The 23,648-nt window shown below is 42.3% G+C and overlaps 1 protein-coding gene across 17 annotated transcripts in view; it reads right to left on the bottom strand.

Annotated features, from left to right (window-relative positions):
* The window catches only part of POMGNT2 (protein O-linked mannose N-acetylglucosaminyltransferase 2 (beta 1,4-)), a 161,799-nt gene that overhangs the window by 59,825 nt on the left and 78,326 nt on the right, over window positions 1-23,648 (bottom strand). For 8 of the 17 annotated variants that reach the window (XR_012088361.2, XR_012088360.2, XR_012088359.2 and 5 more), the window contains exon 1: window positions 18,135-18,276. The exons of 6 other annotated variants lie outside the window; for them this stretch is intronic. The gene's annotated coding sequence lies outside the window, so the exon portion shown is untranslated. Of the gene's footprint in view, window positions 1-17,758; window positions 18,064-18,134; window positions 18,277-23,648 lie in introns of those variants that run through there. 3 more of the 17 variants (XM_073003470.2, XM_073003472.2, XM_073003471.2) reach the window with 3 other exon arrangements.

Below are 23,648 nucleotides of genomic sequence, written 5' to 3'. Positions count from 1 at the left end.
TAACCAAGTTAGTCTTTTCAGCATGTACAAAAAAAAAAGAAAAAAGAAAGAAAAACATATTGTGACATTCTGAAGATTTACTTATTCAGGGTGATCTCTTGTGGATTAAAATCTACTTCCTTAGACATTACTCAGAAAGCATACAACAATGCAGAAAAGTTCACATGAAAATAAATCTTTTCATCTTCAGGGTGTCACAATACTTTTGTTTTTATTATACATGCTATCTCAAAGATGCTCAAAATAGATCAAATAGTCTGTAGCATTATTACAAACTGTACATTCCTAAGCAATACAAGAGAGCAGTAAAGTGGTCACGCTGGCAGATGGCACAACATAATTTGGAATGGTCGGAATGAAACAGACTGTGACAGGCAAACTGGGATAATGTGCAGCATAATTGCAAATGTGGTTTAGTGTAGGCAGGTGTACAAAGTGATGCACACTGGGATTTAAAAAATCCCAACTTCTCATATGCATTGATGGGATTTAAAGTGGCAATGACTGACCAAAAGAGAGATCTTGGGATTGTGATGGAATAGCTTAACAAAAATGTTGCCACAGGATGTACCGTAATTTCTGTAAAGAGGCAAATGCCATGCTGAGCAAAACTGGAAAAGCAATCAAAAATAAAACTTCCAATATCATCTTGTTGTTATAGTAACCTGTGGCATGATCATACTATGTACAGTTCCGGTCTCCCTACCTCCAAATGTATATTGTACGGCTGGAAAACAGAGTAGGAAACTACCGCCGAAATGATCAGGGACCTGGTGCAACATCACTGGGTAGGAAGGTTAGGATATTTGTGTTTACCTTGAGAAAAAAAGGGGATGACAAAGGTATAAAAATGTGCCTCATGTCAAGAAGGTGGCTAGGGAGAATTTTCTTTTTTTCTGCCAATGCCAGAAACTGAGTTCATTAACTGAAGTTGAATAGTTTGACGATCCAGGATACAGAGAAGGAAGTACATTTTCAAACAACACATAACTAATGTATTGAATTTGCTACCTTAAGAGGTACTGATTGCCATCTATGTGAACAGCTCTAAAAAAAGGTTTCAACAAAATCATGGAGTGAATCATGGAGACTATCAGTGGCTATGAGTCATGACGGATCTACACTATCCCCTGTATCAGAGGCAACATATACTCTCCATTTCCCTATAGCCATATATTGTGAAATGTTTGTTTATGTTGCTGTCTTGGTCACCAGTGTGTGCATTTCATGGATAAGCTAGCTGGAAGTGTGGGCATGTGTTTTTGTGTATATTAATAGAATGTCTAAGAATGCTGTGATTTATTTAACAACATCTAGTCAAACAACAACAAAAACGTTGCTAAGCTTAGTTGCCTAGTGATGCTTATCCTATGTCTTTGTGAATGCAGAAACTTATGAACTGCATCTCTCCTGGCATTTCCACTTAAATGGGTGAGATTTTCACTAGTAGAATTGGGAGTAGTAGTTTACCAGTCTCATCTTTTGGTAGTGCTCTGGGACCATAATCCCATCAACCACACATGGTCCAGATGATCTTGGTCAGCATCTCTCCCAGGAGGCACAGTGGGGATTGGACTTCTGGCTCCTGGTTCTGTAGCTATGTGCTCCAGCCTACTGAGCTATACTACCTCATTTCATCCTAAGGAGTACTCAGTTCTCCATACTTTGATATATTTTTTAATTTTAGGCGTATGTGCTGAAGATCAAGCCAGCACTTTCTCATGGCCATAGGCAGTGCTGAAAAGCCAGGGTTATGACCTGGAGATACCTGACACATCAACTGCGTGGAAACTAAGCAGAGCTGTATCTGCCTAGCATGTGGATGAGAGGATATAAGACGAAATACATTGAATCAACCAAAAGACCTATGTCTTAACATTCCGTTCACACTGTGTATCCACGGGAAGCCCACCAGCAGTATATGACTGCAATGGCACCCTCCCACTTTTAACTGCCAGCAGCTGGGGAATAAAATAGCTGGAAAATAAAATATAAAAATTTAAAAACTTAAAAGCTGTGTTGTTTGCTTTAAACTGGGAATGAAACAACAGGCCACGATAATCTAACTGTTCACATTTGCAATCCAAGGACTTTTTCCTCTTTGAAAAGATGCCATCATTCTACGTTCTACAAGAAAGCATGGGCAATGATCTGTTTATTATACAGGCCCTTAATGAGCTCTGCTCACCACTCCTGGATATGCTACTTCTCAAAGAAATGACCCTTCTTCCCCCCCCCCTCTCCAGCCTCAGGCTATCTAAAGCACTACATTCTGTCACATGAGTGTGTCCAGAAATCTTCTTCAATGGGGCCCTTTTCTCAGTCCTGCAATCCCTGGAAGCACATTGCATGGGGGTGTGAAAGGGACCTTCTGAGGTTTACAAAGAAAACCTGAAGTGATTCTGCAATGACTTTGGCTGTACCACAAAATGCATGCTCTGGTGTGGTTTTAAAATGGCACCAATGTGCACTTCTAAAAACTGCACAAGGATGTCACCACCACTAGCTGGCCAGTGCTGGGAGGCTTCACAGCTACTGACGGTGCTGGGCATCAGAGCCCTCGCCCACTTGACAGGCAGCAAAAAACGAGCTGCTGGAACTGCCCCTCAAGGAAGAACAGCACCAGCACCCGACCCACTGGCTGGCAGGCAAAGTTGTTCTTGCCAAGGGGGAGAGAGGGGGCAGCTCCGGCAGTTCTGTTTTTGCCACCAGTCAAGCAGGGGAGTGCTGTCAGTAGTGAGAGATCGCCTAACAGAACGGGCCAGCCTGTGGGACAGCATCTACTCTACATCCAAACAGGAAGTTTGAAGATAACCCACAATAAAAAGCTTACTGCGGGTTATCTGAAATATGTAGTTCCTGCCTCAGTGGCTGCAGGGGTCCCTTCCTGGGAAAGCTACTTTTGCCTTTTCAAGAGTAGGGAAAGATTTTATTCAGGAGGAGTTGCTGGATAGCTCAGCAGCTTAGGGATCTGGTTGGAGGGCCACAGGCTGCGAGTGCGATTCCCCCACTGGGCCTCCTTGACAGGGGCTGGACTCCATAATCCATAGGGCCCCTTCCGCCTCTGCAGTTCTAAGATGATGATGATGATTAAACTGAGGATGGCATTTTAAACAGGTAAGTACATTTTTAAAAAAAAGAACTAATGTGTTTTTAAATTTCTTTTACTCTCTTCAATGCAACTGTGTCTAATATTGTCATTTGTTTTAACTTTACCTTCCTTAAGCTACTGCTACAATATTTTGAGCTTTTATCTATACCTTTTTGGTTAATGTGGCAGTCAGTTGCCTTGCCCTTCCCCAGGCAAGATAACTTGTTTGTTGCTAGTTTCTTTCAAGCTCTGGGCTACTGACAAGCAAGAGGAAAAAAGGTGTGCCCATAACATACTACTCAACATCAACATGAATCCCAGCACACAACAAAACAAGGGCAATCGAGATCTTTGGAGTGATTTGTACAGAGTCTCTTAGGTGCCATATCCAACTATTTGCAGTTCCACAGTAAGGAGGGACTCTTTTGCACCTTTTGACAACTAGCAAACTGCAGGGTCGGCTACCAGGGGCATGTTTATTCATCACGGCTGGAGCCATAAAGCCAAATCGATTTGAAAGGGCTTCTTGTTTTCTTTGCTTAGCTTTATTCATCATTAAAGCTGCTGGGATGAAAGGAGAGATGAAACTGACAAAGTCAAGGGGGACCCATTACCTTGAGCGGTTTGGAGAACACAGCCGAACATCAATAACACTGCTGTAGGTGGTTTGGGTGGGAAGGAGCATTCCCTCCTCAGCTTTCCCCATTTGATTTTCTAATGCAGTCGTATCACTAGCAAGCCACTCGTCAACTGCTCCAGGAGCAAGACCATGTCACCACTTTGCTTAAATGAGAAGTCAGTGCAGAATTTTATTTTACCTAATAGGATCGCCTTGTGTGTTAAGACTCTGGGTCCCATCGTTAAAACCTTGCTGAATAATCTGTGTTTGTTATGCAGAGTTGCATTTGTTAACAGTGGCATAAAGGCTATACAGTGTTTTAAATAGGATTTTCTTTGTATGAGGCTCAGTTGGTAGGACACTAGAGAATGTCTAAAGCATGGATGGGATATTGTTGGACTCCAGCTCCCATCATCCCTTACCATTGGCTATGCTGGTTGAAGTGATGGGGACATGTAGACTGAAACCCACCTGGAGGGCCACATATTCCCCATTCCTGTTCTACAACAAAGAAGACCTGAGAATGTGGAACTTTCAGACAGCTCTACCTGTGATTTTAGATGATGGAAACCATAAGTAGGCACTTTGCAAACCAGAGCTACATCTTACATTTGGCCCGGGAGCTGTAGGATCTTTTATCAAAGCATGGATTTCAGTTGCTTTCTCTGAGACACCATCATGGGACACTTTATGCTAGACAACTACTCCAGGAGCAAGACCATGTCAACATCAGAGCAGAATTTTATTTTGCCTATGTAGCAAGATCATATTGTGTTTCAGACTCTGGATCCAATCATTAAGGCCTTGCTCAATAATCTGTGTTTTTCATGCACAGATACATTTGTCAGTGGCTCCATTAAAGCTATACAACATTGTGCATATTTTTTTAAGGATAAAAATCCAAGTACAACAAAAATCTAATTTTATTTCTATGAAGCCAAGTTCACAGGACTTTGGAGAATGTCTAATACAGGGATGGGGAAGATGCAAGGGGACAGCAACAGGGGTTCTGTATGACAGCAGCAACCAAACTGTCCAAGGCTTATGTCTCACCCTACGTAGAAAAAAGTCAAAGGTCAGCACCAATGAATTAATCCATTGTAGAATATTGCTCAATTCAGAATATGAGGCCTGCTAAAAATCATTACAAAGTAGGTTTGCAAAATCTGGAGAACCAAAGGCCCAGCATCACTACCTTACAAATACAAACTGGTTAAGCTGGTACAAGGCCAGCCTAACTCACTTGAGGTGGGATGGCAAAAAGCACCACTGTCCAATTCTAGATGCATGATACCTAAGACTAGCCAAGTTATTTTGGCACACAAAACAGAAAATCCTACAGGTTTCCCTGTTTAAAGTCTAGTTATAAACAACTATTTCGGGGGAGGGAGGATTGGCAAATCCTATAAAGCTACTAAATGCTGCAAACTGAAGGTGAAAAGCCCTTTCAATGCTATTTGTGTGGCAGATGAGAAGGAACAGAGGGCAATCTGTGAGGCTGCACCTAGGCATGAGTGACAGGGACATGGAGCAGGGGCTCCCACCAAAAGTCACTCATTTTACATTCTGGGCATGCTCTGCACAAGTGCAAAACCCATGTGTAAATCATGATGACCACACAGACAAAGATGTTAATGCAGTAATAGACTTAATTTGTAATAACGCCTTTCATTACACCTCAAACAGCTGCCTGAAGCAGCTGCCACACTCTGCCCAAGGATAGGGCCAGCCCTGATCAGGTCGGCTTGTACAGTGGGGTCTTGACTTGAGAACTTAATCCGTATTGGAAGGTGGTTCTCAAGTCAAAAAGTTCTCAAGTCAAATCTGCATTTCCCATAGGAATGCATTGAAAACCATTTGATCCGTATCTGCTCTTTTCCGTCCATAGAAACTAATGGGAAGCTGCTATTCCGCCTTCGACCACTAGAGGGGAATATTTTGTTTCTTTTTTTCTTTGGTCAAGAAAGGTTCAGGGAAGGCAGGGAAAATACAGTCCAGGCAGTACAGTACCAGGCAGTCTGAAGACTGTCTCCCAATCCACTCTCTAAACGCTGGGAGGAGTGAGGAAGCAGACAGGCACCCTTTGCACTGGCCAACAGTTAACTGAAAATTCACTTTTAGCGCTTTCCCTGCCTCCCACGTGGGTTTTTTTCAGTTCTTAACTCAAATCTAAGTACTTAAGTCAAGTCAATATTTTCCTATAAGAGCGGTTCTTAAGTCAAAATGTTCTTAACTCAAGCCGTTCTTAAGTCAAGACCCCACTGATCAGTAAATCACACTTTGGGTTTCAAAGATGACAAGTCAGATTCCTTTCCTTGGCAGGGCAATTGGCACAGACAGGAAGCCAAAGCAAGTAGGCAGGCAGGATGAGAGAGAGGTACAGCCGTGTTCAAGAACCCGAAAGAGAACAATCACAGTCTTCACCATTTCCTAATGACTTTCTGCATGAATACGAGCAAGAGCCGGAGGCACAAAGAACAAATCAGAAAAACCAAGAAGCAAAAAAAAGCAATATTCAAAAATCAACAGCCTTCATTCAGTGGAGGGAAAGAAAAGAAGCAACAAGAGTGATCTACCCCAGATGCTGTGTTTATTGACTGCACAACTATGGGCCATGCCACTGTCCCAGGCAACGGCTTGTCTATTTTCCGTAAGACATTAGTTTTTTTATAAGCCATGACAATTTTAATGCTACTCACTTTACTGCTTTACAGCTAGTTTACTTCAGTTGTAATTTTTTTATACAGTATTGTAAACTCTCCTCAGAATTTTCAGAAAAGGACAGATAACTACCTTAAGTAAAAGCACATATACATATTTGTTTATAATTCTCTGCAAAAGTGATGTGAAATGTGAAGACTAACAATGTTTTATGTGCATGTAAGCAAGTCAGTGCATGGGCACACATATGCTTGGCACATGCAAAAGTTAGGCATACCTGTACCACCTTTATTTTCCTTTATTTATGAGACACTTCTTTTTCTTTTCTTTTCTTTGAGAGGGCATAACTGTCCAATCTGCCTGACACTTGACCTATACTTCCAGCTCCACCTGTCTCTGTGGACACCATTTGTGTTATGTTTGTATGTAATGGATCATCCACGAAACAGATCTGCTAGCAAAACCTAGATGGCTCCATTTCCTATTCTATGGTGCAGCAGAGCTGGACTTCACAGAATCATAACTCTGGGCTTTTTGATCAGAAGGTATTATGGCATTCTCCAAACAGAGTAGTCCCAGAATGAGCTGGAATTTTTAGCATGTATACATTACTGAAATAGCGACATCTACGTTGGCTTGAGCATGTTGTGAGAATGGCTGACAGTCGGATTCTAAAAGATCTGTATGGAAAATTAGCGCAGGGAAATTGCCCCAGAGGGAGGCCATAGCTGGGATACAAGGACATCTGCCAGCGGGATTTGAAGGCCTTAGGAATGGACCTCAACAGATAGGAAACTTTGACATCTGAATGTTCAGCCTGGAGGCAGGAGGTGTAGCATGACCTCTCCCATTTTGAAGAGACATTTGTCCAGCAGGCCGTGGCAAAGAGGCAGTCCCGAAACCAGCCAAATCAGGGAGCTGGACAGGGGACAGATTGTATTTGTCTTCAGTGTGGAAGGGATTGTCACTCTCAAATTGGCCTTCTCAGCCACACTAGACACTGTTCCAAGTCCTCTATTCAGAGCACATTACCATAGTCTCTTAAGACTGAAGGATGCCTACTATGGTATTCTCTGACACCCTTCTGAGGCATCCTCTCTTTCTGTCACCTCTTCCTCCTTTTAACATGAGAATCCAAACTATTTAAGTCTAAATGTTTGGTGATCTCTCCAGGCCTTGCATTAAGAACCTAAATACTGTATTAGACTCTTCTAGCTCATGAGTTTGTTTTCCTAGAGTTGTTATTGCCTCACAACATTTCTTGAGCAAATGTATTTTATCTTCATTTATAAAACCCTACTGCAATTTCTGCTATTCCCAAATTCAATCACTGTGTATATTTTAAATGTTTCAGCTCCAATAAAATTCCCTTGTTGAATAGCTCTGTGGAGATGTTGCTCAGCCCAGTCAGTGTTAGTATGTGTGTAGCGATCATACTGCGTTGGCTCAGGTAGAGGATTATTGGCATGTACCAGCGAGAGCTGTTGGGAGGCGGAGCCAGAGAAACTAGAAAGGAGGGGGGGGGGGTCAGGATCTAGTCAGTTCGGTCAGAGAGACAGAGAAGTAGAGTTTTGGGGTTTGAGGCAGAGAGAGTATGTTTAAGGAGTGATTAGTCAGAGTGGGACCAGTATTAATTAAGATAGAAGAGTTTAAAGTAAAATACCAAAGCTTTGTGTAACTTTAAGAATGTGCTTAAGAACGATTTCTAAAACATCTTGTAATCAATTATCCTGTTTCTGTTTAAAAGTTCAATGACAACCCTAGGCAGCATCTTAAAAAGAAGAGACATAATCTTGCCAACAAAAGTCCGCATAGTCAAAGCTATGCTTTTTCCTGTAGAGACGTATGGAAGTGAGAGCTGGACCACAAAGAAAGCTGGCCGCTTTTGAATTGATGCTTTTGAATTGTCGTGCTGAGGAGGCGCTTGAGAGTCCCCTGGACTGCAAGGAGAACAAACCTATCAATTCTAAAGGAAATCAACCCTGAGTGCTCACTGGAAGGACAGATCCTGAAGCTGAGGCTCCAATACTTTGGCCATCTCATGAGAAGAGAAGACTCCCTGGAAAAGACCCTGATGTTGGGAAAGTGTGAAGGCAAGAGGAGAAGAGGACGACAGAGGATGAGATGGTTGGACAGTGTCACCGAAGCTACCAACATGAATTTGACCCAACTCTGGGAGGCAGTGGAAGATAGGAGGGCCTAGCGTGCTCTGGTCCATGGGGTCACGAAGAGTTGGACACGACTAAATGACTAAATAACAACAACTGAATGGACCTCAGTCTTTCATAGGAAATATAGGTTGATAAAGAGATCAACTGGTGGCAGTGTGTTAAAGGGTGTGTTGGGATACCTTTGAGAGCTCTGTACTTGGTGAAACAAGCAGGAGGCACGGGGTAAATGTCACAATGTGCATTTGGAAAGGTTAAAAAATTCCTCACAGGTGTCCCTCAGAATATATGTGAATTTATGCATGTGCTTTGACTGCATACCACATAACAATATTTGATGATGGCATGAAACAGTTTGAAAAAAATGCAATAGGGCCAATCTAAGGGAAACTACTATACATGGCTAATGAAATAGAAGGTAACAATTTCATGGACTATGAAGGGGAAAGATTTTCCTTACTGACTATAAGGAAAATGCTAACATCTACATCAGTGTAAGAACTCAAGGAATGTGTGCAAACTTTCAAGCTCCTATATCTGTTCATCAGGTTAAATGTTACGAATGGCAGGGGAGAGGTAGGACTAATAATATTGGTTATAATATCAGAATGGTCTCAATCTTGAGTTGAAATGGGATAAGAGAGATCTGAAGACATTCAGATCAGGCATTAAAGTGAAAGGTGGAAGTTTTGGGTTTTGCCTGAAGTAATCCATAGGAATACTGGGTACAAAAAAGGCTAAAAAAAACCCCACCCGATCTTGATTTTCTGTTTTATAAAATAAAACAACAGGAAATGAAAACTCATGGGGTATCTTTAAGGCAGGGATAAGGTACATGTAGCCCTCCAGATACTGTTGGAATGCCATGCCCATCAACTATAGTCAGCATAGCTGACAAGGCAAGCTGCAGTTATTATTACATTATAACTCCCATCACTCCTCACCATTGGCTATAATGGCTATGGCTGACAGAAACTGTAATTCAGTAATATCTGCAAAATCATGTTCCCTATCTCTATTTCAGGGCCTTCCTCTGCAATATTAATCCAGGACGAGAGCATCGTGACAAGACAAACAGTAATGGAAAACAAATTGTCAGCATACCTAGTGGTTGTTTCTTCTCTTGTCGCTTTGGGAGAGCTGAAAAGTCATTTCTGAGGCCTTTGGGGAAAACAGGACCATCCTAATTCAAAGCAAAGCAAAACCTGCCATACAAATTACATGATCTACTAAGGCCCGGCAATGTGGATAAGAAAAATCAGCACAATCTGGAGTGGGTCTTTGGGCCCTCCATGTGTTGTTGGGCTGCAACTCCCATCATTTTCCATAACTAACTATACTGCCCAAGGCTGATGTAGTCCAACAACACAGAGAAACTTATAGATGACTGCTCCTTGATCTAAAATGTCCAGTGGATGTCAACTAAAGGAGCCAGATATGTACTGGAGATGCCTCCAAGAATCTTCAGAAGAGCAACACAACTGTATCTTGACAACATGGTCCACATTATTGAAAGCAATAGGGCATGCTAGTCGTAACTTAACTTTGAGTCATTTCAATGGGAGTTTATTAAGTGTGGATTAAACACACTGCTTTTAAATGGAGACACCTCAACATCTACTCAACTCTTCTTTTGAAATCAAAAGGAATTCAAAGAGCTACACATCTTTTCTAATCAGTATAGACAGCAACGGTGCTGGGGAAATTTAAGGCTTTGAAACGTAACTGTAACTCTTAGCAGACTTCTAACATCAGTTTGAAAAATAAAAGGATTTGCCATGCAGAAACAAATTACTCTGATTTTTATCATTAAAACGTGCCGCAGCACTTCAACACGAACTTTAGTATTAAAAAAAAAGTGAAGAGATGCTTTGCATTTTTGCCTGGGTTAAGATGAGTTCAACAGCCAGCAACAATCTACTTCCCAGATAAAATATCTCTTAGATGAGAGAAAGAGAAAGAAAAGGAAGACACTTGAGAGGCTAGGTAAGTCCAAATATTTTTTTTGCAGTGTGATAAAACAATGTCTGAGATCAAATGCAGATTTAGCCTGCTGTTTGGATTGCTGTGGGGAAGAGTTGTTTCACTCTTTTTGACAGCGATCACAGGATGCAATCACTGGAGTGAACCAAACTGCCCCCAGAGTGTTCCTACCAGCACCTTTGTGGCTCTTGTAAGGGGCTTTTACTTTTTTGTTGCAGGTAGGATTACTCCAGTTTGATCTCTTTCCAGTGTATATGATCACTGAAATCAGACAAAAGTGAGCCTTTCTCTAATTTGTCAATATAATGACTTAATAACACATCCATTTCGTGATATTGGCAAATGAATCCCCTTTTCTCCTTCATACAAGAGGAAAACTCCAGCCAAATGCTATCTGGTGTGAAGTTTGAAACCACCCAAAAGGTACTTACAACCAGTGTTTGAACTCAACCTAAGAAGCAGACCTGGCACATCCATCTGCCATGAATATTTGGAACTCTTGTATATATATTTTTTCCTGAACTATCCACAAAATGTGGTGCACAGCCTGAAGGAGGTGGATTACCATCGAAAACTAGCTGACTGTTCAGTTTTTAGTGGTCTAATAAAGGTATCACCTGCTCTTGCTTTTGTATTATCTTAAGGACCACATGACTTTTTTCTAATTTCTTCTCATCCCAGGATTTCAGTTGAGGGTCTTTCTTTTCTTTAACCAAAGATCTCAGGAACTGAGTCAGGGAGTATAAGGGTACTTACACAGTTACAGCAATCTGAGGCTTTTAAGCACATCTTACAGAATCATTGTAATTTGGTGAGGGCTTTGAATTCTTCATATAAGATGCACTCCCCTACACCACAGCAAGAATTCTTCATAACCACTGGCAATGGTGCGGCTAAAAAATATTGTAAATAAATAAATAAATAAATAAATAAATAAATAAATAAATAAATAAATAAATAAATAACTGGCCAAACTACCAACAACCCTACAAGTGCACAGGATAAAAGCCATAGCAGTTAAAGCGGGACCAAAATGCTATAACTGCATTCTAAGAAAATTCTGTCTCTGCTCTTTGGCATCTATCTCTGCTACTCAAAACCAGCAGACTTAAACTAAGAGTAAGAGAACTGAGCTGTGCTCAAATTCTTTAGCAATTCCAGAAAGGCTGACTGTATGGATAATGTGCTCAGTTACGTCAGAGGAAGTATCTCAACTGAATCTGCAAATGCCCTTTTTAATTTTTTGTTAAAACTAGTTTCCCATAGAAAGGTGGTGTGTGTTTTGATACTGCAAGCCACTGCAGGCAAAGCACAGTGTTGAAACATGGCTAAGAAATGTATTAAACATATATACAGTAAATACATTTTCCATGCTGCAAAGATGCTTATTTTGCATCTAAACATCAACAGGGAGAAATTCAGGACAGGCAAAGGAAGCCCTTCTCCCCAACCTATTTCAGTGGAACTTACAAGAGAGTGACTGGATTGTCCAATGTGTCTGCAAGGAAGAGTTATTCACTGTACCCATCCTACTTAAATCAGAACATTCCTTTCGGGGGGGGCTGTGAACAAAATGGATAAATTATCTAATTACAAAGATGATTATTTCAAGATTTTTAACACTGGTCAGCACTTGTTTCTGCAGATGATAGTCATGGAAAAATTTCACCCACTGGAAACACCTCTGATCTCCTGGAGTAGATAGTGTACGAACCTGCCTCACATAGTGACAGCCAACTGGTCCATTTAGCTTAGTATTGTCTAAAGAAAGAGTAAAATACAGCCTTGGGATCATGTGGCTTCCAACCAGACATGGGCTATGAGTATTTGTATCCCTGGGTGCCATGGAGGTCTGTTCCCTCCCCTCAGAACTAGTTGGTCCACTCACTGGTTGTCATGTGGCATGCATGTTGCTCATTGTCATCATTGCACCAATCATGGAAGTAGCCTGGCTGGTACTTCCCCACCTCCCCATGCAGCCAACCGCTCAATAGCTGAGCAGAGATCACTTCTTCATCCTGTCTCCTTGCTGGAGTGGTCAGCTGTGTGAGAGGCACTGGCTGGGCTACTTCTCCAATTGGTGCAACATCAACGACAATGGATGGTAGTTCTGGGGGAAGGGAACAAACCTGCAGTGCCACTATTTAGATTCCTACCTCCAGGGACGCGAATACAAATAGCCCATGTCTACTTCCAACTCAGCCCTAAGCCTCGCTTTCCCAGGGAAGAAGGCAAACTGGTAATACCAGAAACCTCTGGGGCAGCAGACCACTCTTTGAACTGGCTGGTGGGCCACACTGGATTTCAGGCAGCCATCTTCCTTAACTACCTCTATCTGGAGATGCCAGAGATAGAACTGGTACCTTCTGCATTTAAGGCCAGTGTTTCACTACTGCCTATCTCTAGAGGTCATAGGCAAAACAGAATAATAAAATAATATGTTCACATTTGATATTATTTTATAGCAACATTATTGCAAACAATTTTTTGAAGTACTTATTAATTTTAGAACCAGGACTCAAGGCAGCTTATAGAACATTTTTAACATGATGCCTAATTAAAATACAATAAAACATTAAAATAGAATGTAATTCTATGTTTAAACTGGAATAAGAATTAATTTGCAATTTAAAATGCAGTTAAAAATTAAAACTATAATTCTTTAAAAACAGTTAGAATATTTGCAATAATTTAACTTAAAACAATGAGAACCAGCATATCTGCTAAGCTTTTTTAAATGGAGGCTCTTGATTGTCAAAGACCTGCTTAAATGAAAAGATCTTAACCTGCTGCCACAAGGACAGCAGAGAGGAGCAAATTAACCTCTCAAGAAGGTCCCCTTTCAAGGCCACACCAGAGCCGATTCTGATGGTGGAGAAACCGTGAGAAGGACCCCTCCCACAGATCTTACATAGGTTTATATAGGAGATGCAGTCTTTCAGATAACCTAGACCCAAGTTATATATGGCTTTACAGATTGGAACAAGCACTTTGAATTATTATTTATTTAATTTATATGCTGCCCAATAGTGTGAAATGGCTGGTTAACAAATCGGATGTATAAACTAAAAATAATACAATACCAATTATGAACATGGACAAACAACAAACGATAAAATAAAACCACATGACTCACCGAATCTAATATAAATAAACAAATTTAAACCACAGTTGGACATCAAATGACACACATTAATAAAAGACAGCTTTAAATAATTTCATTTAAAGTAGCTTCTTAAAACTGGCAGGGAGGGTTCCTGGTGAATGAACCTCTACTTGTAATTTATTCCAAAGACATGAGGTCACAATTGAAAACACCCAATTTCTGGTGATAACTTTCTTGGCGTTGCTATTTTTAACAATAACAAGTGTGAGGAATGGGTTGGACAGGTAGCGGTTTTGTAAGAGAGACAATCCTGTCTCTCCTACAAAAGACTGGTAGCCAATAAAGCTGCTGGAAGAAGGAAACTGTATGTTCCCTGTAACTGGCTGTAGTCGGCAATCTGACTTCTGATTAGTGATGGACACAGACCACTTGCTCAGCAGTTCCCAACCCCGCCTCCTCTGTCAGGCGCCCACTCAGAGGCAGCACCCGGAGAAAGCAGGGCAGGGAAGCCAAAGCACTGCCTCTGAATGGGCACCTGCCAGAGAAAGCAGGGCTGGGAACCAAGGAACACCAGTTCGACTAAAGGACAAACTGGCATGGATCAGTGGTTCATGCCCATATCTACTTCTGATCACACTTCAAAGTCAGCCTTTCTGCTGCCTTTTTGGTTTGTGCTTTTTTCACCATGAATTTTGAAAAAAAAAAGGTCTGAAGTATTCACTTTAATATATTAACTTTGAGATCTATAACTGAATATTCACAAGTGATGGTCACTATTGTTCTCACAGGGGTAATTCACTGACTGTCAGCCAATATTTTCATGTCAACATATGCCACTGCTGTGAGTTCAGAGGGACAAAGCCTGCGTACCATCTCTGGTCATGGTAAACACGAAAATAAGCCTAAGATGCTACCCTTCACTGTCTTTCAGAAGCTTTGGACTTCAACTCCCATCATCCCCATGTAGCATGGTCACATTCCTGGGAATTCAAGCCTGAAACATCTGAACCGCAAAGGTCGCCCACTTCTTGCTGTACAGAGGCCTAGTCTGCACTTTCAAAACTGTGACATTAGGTATCAGAAAACCTGACATCTTGCCATAGAGGAAGACTCAGCAGTTCTAAGATGATAGTGATGATGTTTAAGACCTTGAGAACAAGGGTTTAAGACCTCTTCCACACACTGTCCTGGTATCTTTTTATTACAGGAACCTACTTCAGACAAGCAGACTGAATTTCATAATGGCAATAGTGCTGCCAATTTTGCCAGTGGCCAAGAGGGGTAGCAGGGACTATGAAAGCAGCTGAATTAGTACATGCAGCCCCATACTTCTCACCCTGCACGTAAAGCCTTTCTGGCAAGCACCTGTGGCTCAACCTGTAATCAGCAAGCCTGAACACTACCAGCCTTATTTTTCATTCTGGACATGAGTAGACGGACTGGGATTTCTAGGGGTGGAGAGGATAATCTGTACGAGTTCAGAATCACGAATTCCACAAGACTGTCCCCACTGAGCAGCAGCATTCCCAATATACATAATTTTATATTTCTTATAAACCAGCTGCTGTTCCTTCAACAGAATCATCTTTCTGAATCTGGCGCCCCTGGGGATATGTTGGACTACAACTCCCATGAGTCCAGAAAAAGGTTGCTACAAATGCCCGTCACTGGAAACCTTTGTCAAAGAGGACAGGGTCAATGGTGTTTTTTTTGTTGTTGTTGTTTTTTTGCTTCCTCTCCGTTCCAGTTATCACGTCAGAGCTCCTACCTAAGGCTGAGTGACAATCTTTTGCTTAAGACTCACTTGTATGATTCCATAGCTGAAGTGAGATCTGGATGGAGGATTCTAAAGCTCTTAGTCTCATGTGCTACAGTGGCTCTCTGAGGCAATTCACAACTCTGCATGCACAGCAGGCTTCTATTTACTTCTCTCATCCCAGCACACAAGCAAGCAGGTCTTATGAATGCTTCCTTTGATGTCAGTTGTACTTAGTTCAATACAATTTCCTCTCAAATAAATCCTCTAGTGGGTGAACAACTGATCACTCAGAAGCAGTTTAAATTCTCCCAATACTTATAGTTGAAGTTTCTGAGTAGGAAGTATCAAACACATCTTGAAAACCTTTAATTTTCTTTGGAGGTTCTTTCTCACCTGCCACTCCTCAGCCTCAAATCTTTCTGTAAAATGTTGCTATTCCCCATAATTCTCATCCTCAGAACGGTCCAATACCTGTTCAGAATATTTCGTCAGAATCATTTGCCTCGTGGGCATTACATAATGAGACATGTCAGTTTGGATTTCATTCACATAACCTAGGTTTTTTTTTACCCCCCCCCCCCGGGACATCATTCATGCTTACAATTAGTCAACTGTAGTAGCCAGTATGTGAAAATTAGACCATCATCTGAACAGATAAACAAAGAAACAGGTCTGCTACAGATGTGCAGATAGTCTCATTTCTCTCTCTCAGCATGTTCGCTGAATATGTCAGAGGACACTCTTGAAGATTTCTTCTGCTGCAGCACATCTTGCTTTGATGCAATGATCCCAAAGGTGGGTTCAGAGAGAGATCCATGCACATCACTCCAGTCAGATACTTATGTCTATCACTCCGTGACTGAAACATCCCTGGATGATTCTCAGTATGAAAAGGCTTCCAGAGATCAATACACAGACACAGCTTTCATATCACCTCACCTCAGATATGATACGGTCATGGGTGGCATTTCATGCATCAGCTTACAGAGGTAACGAGTGATGAGACATTGAGGCTGCAAACCTCCGCACCAAAAATAAACAATCTTTTGGGCCCCAATGGCCATATGCTATGTCAGCTGTGAATAGGGAAGCCACTCATGCGACCATACGCATACATGTGCACTGTCTTACATGAAAACCTCCAGCCCTAGGGATGTGAAGGCTGAAACCTCCCCTCACTGTGCTCTGATTTCAAAGGATCACTACGGGGAATGAGTGAGATGAAAGTCTCCTCCATCCCCCCCCCTCCACACCCACTGATCTTAGCTGAGAATGGAGATTTTTTCCAATGATCTCTGAAGCTAGGGAATGATATTTCTTCCTTCCACAGCCCAGTTCATTAGTTGCAAAGAAAAATAAGTGAGATTTCTCCAGGATTGAGGGCTACACAGAGCAAAGCCAAAGGGTACAGAGGGTAGATTTATACACATTACTTACATACATCTGCCTGGAAGTAAGTTCCACAGAGAGTGTAGTGGAGTAGTAGACAGATTGCTCAGAAGACCTAGGTTCAAATCTCCACTTGACCCTGGAAATTCACTGGGCCTTGGCAATGGTAAAACCACTCCTTGAATATTGAAGACACCTTCAAAACCCTATTAGGACTGCCCCAAGTCAGAAACAACCTGAGGGCACATAACAAGTTCCTCTGAATTCAGTGGGACTTATTTTGGAGTATGGAGTTGTAATTCAAGAGACATGCACTCATTTTGGAAACATGCCTTATTAACCCATGTAGGTTGGGTAGAGGTTGAAGAAAAGCAGCAAATATGACAGGCACCACGAAGAATCCACAAAGATACAGACATAAGGAAACAGAGCTACTATGCTGAGAAGTCAGTACTTGAACTAAAACAACAACACAGCGCCCAGTTTATGGCCTCAAGGTGGGAAGTTCTGAGGACAGGAGGTCAGAAGCAAGACCTAAAGGCTGGCTTTTGAATCCACACTTTCCCAACCTGGCGGGGTCTAGGTTGGATTGCACTACAACTCCCAACATCCCCAGTCAGGAAGGCAGAAGAACGTTTGCTCTTCGTTGTTCCATCTGCTCATAAAAATGCTACCATCTAGGTAGTTGTCCAGATTTTCTTTTGCCTTTTTCCAAGGGCTACATTAGCCACGGGAGCGCGAAAGGTTAAGCTAAGGTTTAAGAAGGCGAAACTATCGGTTGCGATAAACCGACGAAGAAACCTTCTGGATTACACGCAATCTCTTCCCTCTTTCCCCATCTGTTGACACTTTTACAAATTTTATAAACATTACAAGGCGATTTTTTAAAAACATGAGGATCGAGCCCCGCGTCCAAAAGACAACTAGACGCCAGCCTAATTCAGCAGCGCCTCCCTTCTTTCGAAACTTACGGCACTCTTACCCTTGATATTATGGGGTTTGCATTTCACCCTTTTTAAACAGAAGGCGACCGCTCCGCCACACACACACTGCCAGCAGCCCCTTACAAAGAAATAGCGCGATCCTGATACCGGAGAGCGCTTGGCGCAGAACCAAACACTTAAGGTGCTCTTTCCGAGGAGGGGCTTGTTTTGCAGTCATCGTTCTGATGCCAGGAAAACAACAAGGGCTTATAGCAAGTAGGGTCATTTCTTTGGGATTTTGCTCTCGATCCACGTTCTCGCCTGGAATAAAACCTATTCTTCACGATTATTTCTTCATTGCCGCTGCGACCGGGGCCGCCACCACCCCCTCCCTCCAGCACCCCCTACTGGCCACACCGCCAGGCAGCTCCTCACCTGCTGCGGCGGGCGCTGAGGCTGACGTCGCCCCCGGCTCCCCGGCCACTGCCGCAGTTCTCGTCTCGCCGCGCGGCTCCTGCCGTCCCTCGTCCTGCTCCTCCTCCTCCTCCTCGTTCCTCTCTTCCGCGGCCGCCGTTCCAAGCCGCTCGGGCTCCGCCCATTCGCGGGAACGCACAACTTTCCTTGGCGCAAGAGAAAGGCGGGCGCTACAGCGGAGGAGGGGGGGGAGCGGAACGACGACTCCTCTTGCGCCTTCCTCGGCCGCGAGGCTTGGTTGCGCGAGAAGGCGCTCTGCCGACCCCCCCCCCCCGAAGCTCCCCTGTTTATGGCCAGTGCGTCTCGTCCAGCTGTGGGCCCCGGCAGGACGCACGCATGCTCAGGCTCCGTCCCGGCATGGTCCTTCGGCTGGTAGTTTCTACCAGCCGCCCAAAGGCATGCTGGGGATTGTAGTTTTCTTCTTTTCCTCCAAAAAATAATAATAATCTTGTGTTCCCCGTTATATTATTTGCTTGGACCAGTGAAGAGAAAAAGGCGGTGAAATGCGCTTTCATCAGGAGGAGAAGGGCAATTCTTAATTTGACGGAGGGGCTCCTGATTGTGAGCTGCGCTCGGTCACAGGCTGGCATCATCATCATTAAGTCCTGTATCCCTAAAGTACAGGGAAAGTCGACTTTTGAATTTGTTTCCTTGCCACGTTTTATGATTCGAGCCCTTAAGCTTCAGTTGTATACACACAGACCCGGGAACATGTCCCACTGAAGTCAGTGGGGTTACATCTGAGTGAACAGAATTTTATTATTTTCAATCTGCTTTTATCCCAAATTTGGGCCCCAAGGAGGCTCACAACAAATGGAATAGAGAGGCATAATATTAAAATACAGCTAAATACATTGTACTGTTAAAATACAAAATAAGGTTTGCTGTAAAGCACATGAATAAGCCCCTTAATTCTCCAAAGCCCACCTCTCTCTCTCTCTCTCTTTTTAATATCTTTGTGCCTGGCCCCAGAAGGACAACAGAGATGAGAGCAAGCTACTTCTCTTGCTTGGAAGAGAATTTCCCAACTTAAGAGCAGCCACCAAGAAGATCCTGTTTTCAAATGTTCCTCCAAATACAGTATAACAGAGACCAATAGAAGGGTCTCTACAAATCTGAATGCCTAAACAGAAATGCAGAAGAATACTGTAGAGTCCTTTAAGATGTTTAAGGTTGTTATTAATCTGTTTTTAAACAGCTCTTAGTGCTTCTCCTAATATACTTTATGTGCATTTTTAGCAAGGTCTTTAGTTTAGTTTAGGTTGCCAAGAACCCCAGGGTGCCACCTTTGCACCAGCATCTGTTTTGCTGTCTTTAGCAACCGCTTCAACTGCGTACATAAGCAAGTGATAAAACGATTGTTTCTATGCTGTGGAAAGCTTCCCCTGTTGAGCCTGAAAATCAAGCTGCTGTTCAAATTGCAAGAGCTGGCTTTTTCTTGATAAACTGGCAGTTGTTAAAAAATGACCGCCATGACAGGTCAGAGTGGGGGGAGACAGAGCAAGGAGAAGGTTTTTTTTTTCTTTAGATTATAGTATCTTGTTTCCTGTAGCCACAAATGAACACTTTTCTATTACCCTTTTTCATGTTGTATTGAAATTCTCTTCTGAAATTCCCAAATTTCACCATCTTCTGCTGAAACGTATTGGTCAGTGTTGACCACAGCATGGAAATTTGGCTTTTTTTATTTCAGCGCTCAGAATGCAGTGTCCTTACTAGCTGGGAATTGTAGTTGAAAAATCCTGTGCAGGATAAAAAATATAGTGCAAGTGGACTGTAATTCACAAAAGCCCACACTGAAACTGCCTTAAACGTATTGCTGTAACTTTTGTTTGTAGTAAAAGAACAAAACAAAAATATGATTTTTTCAAGTCTGGTGTTGAGAAGGCCGGCCCTTCCAGTAGGCAGATTTGAGGCAGCCATTTCAAGCAAGCGATGCTGAGGAGTGAGTATCTTGGAAGACAGAACTGGAAGTGATATGTGATTTTCCCACCCCTTCTTCTTTTAGCCATCCTGCAGTATTAATGGGCATTGGATTATTCTGTTCCTTACCGGATTTGAATTAAAGTTTAACAACTAGTTCAGGTGGCTTCCCCATGTGGAATTGGTGTGTGTTGTACTGTCCTTTCCCACAGATTGCAAAATATTTTAGTCTGCCTGAGATACTTGCTGGAGGAAGGAAGAATTTACAGCAACAGCTGTTCAAGTCTGTTGCCCAGTAAAAGAATAAGAATAACAATCAGAAGCTTCTAAGTAAGTCTCATATTAGCTCAAGTTTGTATGCATAATTATATATTCCCACAGAGGCATGATAGTTAAACATCTTCCTAGTAAATTAATGTCAGGCTTTAGCTGCTAAAGTGTTTGGCCCTGATAAGTTGATGCTTATCTGGGGAAAACTAAGTTTTTAATAGCTGAGGGCTCTTTTCCCCTCAGCTTGTGAGTATGTGTTTGCTGCATATCTGATACAGTGCATGCACTTAATGCTTCTAACTAAGTGCAATTTATTTACTTATTTTTAAACATTAATTTATTTTTAGTATTTGTGTTTTGTGGTTCATCTAACAAGACTCCTAGAACTATTTACATAGGGTTGATAAGAACATAAGTCTGTTGTTAAAATATAAAACTGTTTAAAGAGGTGGCGAAGAAGATTTTCTTTTTCCTCTGTGAGGGGAAAATGGCTAACCAGTAAAGCAGCAGCAGGCAGAGATGTAATACCTGTAGTGGCAACTAGGCCCCCGAAAGAAAAATGTGCTCCTTGATTGATAGTTTAATTGCTGGGAGGATTTGGGAGAAAGGCTTGAAAATTAACAAAGCCGACAATTTGAAGACACTGGTGAACAGTTACTGTTTCTATTAGGCAATGATCATACAGTGGGGTCTTGACTTGAGAACTTAATCCGTATTGGAAGGCGGTTCTCAAGTCAAAAAGTCTGTAGGTCAAGTCTCCATTGACCTACAGTGCATTGAAAACCGATTAATCCCGTAACAGGCCGTTTTTGTTCCATTTTGGTTTTTTTTCTGGTCTGTAAGTCAATTCTCAGGCTGCAAGTCAAACCTAAATTTTGCGACCAGAGAAGTCTGTAACTCAAAAAGTCTAAGTCAAGCCGTCTGTAAGTCAAGGGTCCACTGTATTCAGTTGTCAAAAAACCTGGCCGGTTAAGACCAAAGTTAAGGCTTGAATTGGTTCACTATACAGTACAATGAACCAATAATACTAGGAAATTGGAAACTAATGGCGATGCAATAGCAAAAATGCGATGGGATCAGGAATTATAAGGTACTGTCACGTTCCCACTTGTCCCTTGGTTGTTTCACCAAGCAAAGAGCACAAGCCACATGTTGTGTCGCTGCTACCAGTTGATTACATCAACATTGTTTATTATTAATAATAGAGGTCCAGACAAAGTGTTATTTTAAAAAGAACCAAATAGAAGTTGTTTATTATTACAGGTGATGAAGGTACAGTCGGTGTCCTTAACTCTTAATAAATCATTCCACTTCCTCCACCCTCAACCACCAACCCTCTCTCTCCACTCCTAATTCACAAATCCTCCCCTTCTCCCCCTCCAGCAGAGACTCTTATATCTGGTGATTCCACCTCTCCACCACATTAATATTCATGACCTGGGCCATTAATATTCATGACCTGGGCGGACGGCAGAGGTACCCTCCATGCAAGCACTTTTTGCCTGAGGGCTTGATCAGATGGGCATTCTGACAATCTGACAATGTAATCACTATAGCAAACCAATCCATACTCAGAGAGCCTTTACCTGCATCTTTTTAAATCCATGTCAGGGCCTTCTACTTTCTTGATGCGGGTAGGATTGCTCTAGTTTGGTTTGTTTCCAGCACACGTGATCGCTGGGAACGGAACAAAAAGCAAACCTGAAGCTGTCAACGTTCCTTCCCCTGTCAATTTCTGATGTTGTGAATTGGTTTAATAAATGAGTCACTTTAGGATATTGGCAAATTGAACAGTTCCCCTGCTCCTCAGTGGCAGGAAAGATGCTCTGCTAGACAGTTGCTTAGGCACTGCATCACTTAGATCAAATTCTTAAAAAAAATTCTCTGCCTTGTCAAAAGTGCTGATTGAGAAACTGCCGACAACTGAAACTGCTTCCCCTGCCTCTTCACAGAGTGGCAAGGGAATTGTTCAGTTTGCCAATATCCTGAAGTGGCTCTCTTATTAAGCTACTTCACGATACTGGAAATTGACAGCAGAAGGAGCTGGACTAAATAGGGTCTCTTGAGGTCCATATGTCATTTGGACGTGAGGATTGCATCAAATGGCATATCACACTTCCAAACGACCTCAGGCAACCCTATTTACACCACACCAGCCTGCTCCAAAAAGGCCTGTGTAGATGAACCCTTTTCAGGCCCAAATCCAGACTGGTAGGAGAAAATGCTTGTTTTGTCCTGGTCTCATATTGCCTTATGGAACAGCTGATCCTTGTTATAGTGCTAAAGGAATCTTCCTGTGGGTTGGCTCATGACTGTTGGTCAACTAATTCAGTAACTGGCAGATGTAGTAGGAGTGAGAGTGCTACTATTGTGAATGCTTGGGGTATATTGCTTGTAGCTATAGGACAAACTACAGGGGAGCATGCACACCCACCCATTTTAAGGCTTGTAAATCTCTGCCCCCTTAAAAAAAACACAGAGAATCATTCTACACAAAGCTTAAAAAGGTGCAACCCCCTGATACTCCTTGATTTGGTATGGGTGTAAAAATATGTTTAAAGCACTGGATGTGGACTTCTAGCTAATTCTCATTGTGCAGTACAACCTATGAAGGATCCCTGGATATAGTGGTGGAAGATTGGTTCCTGATCCTCCAAAACTGATGATCTCATCTCTGGGTTTTCAGCATTTGAGGGCTTGGCTAGACAGCTCAACTGGATCAGGCGGGATCGGGCTAAATAGGGTTGTTTAAAGTCACATAGAGGTCTGATATGCCATTTGATAAGATCGCTGCATCCACATGGCATCCACGCCTCAAGTGACCCAACTTGGCATGCCTCACTGAAGAAAACAAAAACAAAACAAAATTCACCTCCTTGCTGCCTTGTGAGAAGAAGCTTTGAGCTTATTTTTATTTTTATAAAAGGTGCAGTGCATCAGTGCTATTCTAATAGCCAATTTTAAGAAACAACCTTTCCTTCCTCCTCTGCCTCTCCACGAAGGAGCAGAGAAAGTTTGTAATTTCCCATTATCATTAAGTGGCTAAGCTTAATGATATTGGGGAAATTAAACTGAATGGGAAATTTAAAGCAGCATGCTCTGCTTTCATTCAATCCCAGCAATTGCATGTGCTGGGAATGAACCAAAATTGAGTAATCCTACCTGCAGCTTTAAAAGTGTAACCCCTAACAGGGAATCAAAAAGGAAGGCCTATTTCACACTGGAACTTGTGTTGTCTAGTCACCAGCAAAAGGACTGAACTAACCTATCCCTACTGCAGAC

Source organism: Pogona vitticeps, chromosome 6 (genome assembly GCF_051106095.1).
Source record: "Pogona vitticeps strain Pit_001003342236 chromosome 6, PviZW2.1, whole genome shotgun sequence".
Lineage (NCBI taxonomy): Eukaryota > Metazoa > Chordata > Lepidosauria > Squamata > Agamidae > Pogona > Pogona vitticeps.
Note: the sequence above shows the minus strand (reverse complement) of the source record. Positions and strands in the feature narration are given on the sequence as shown.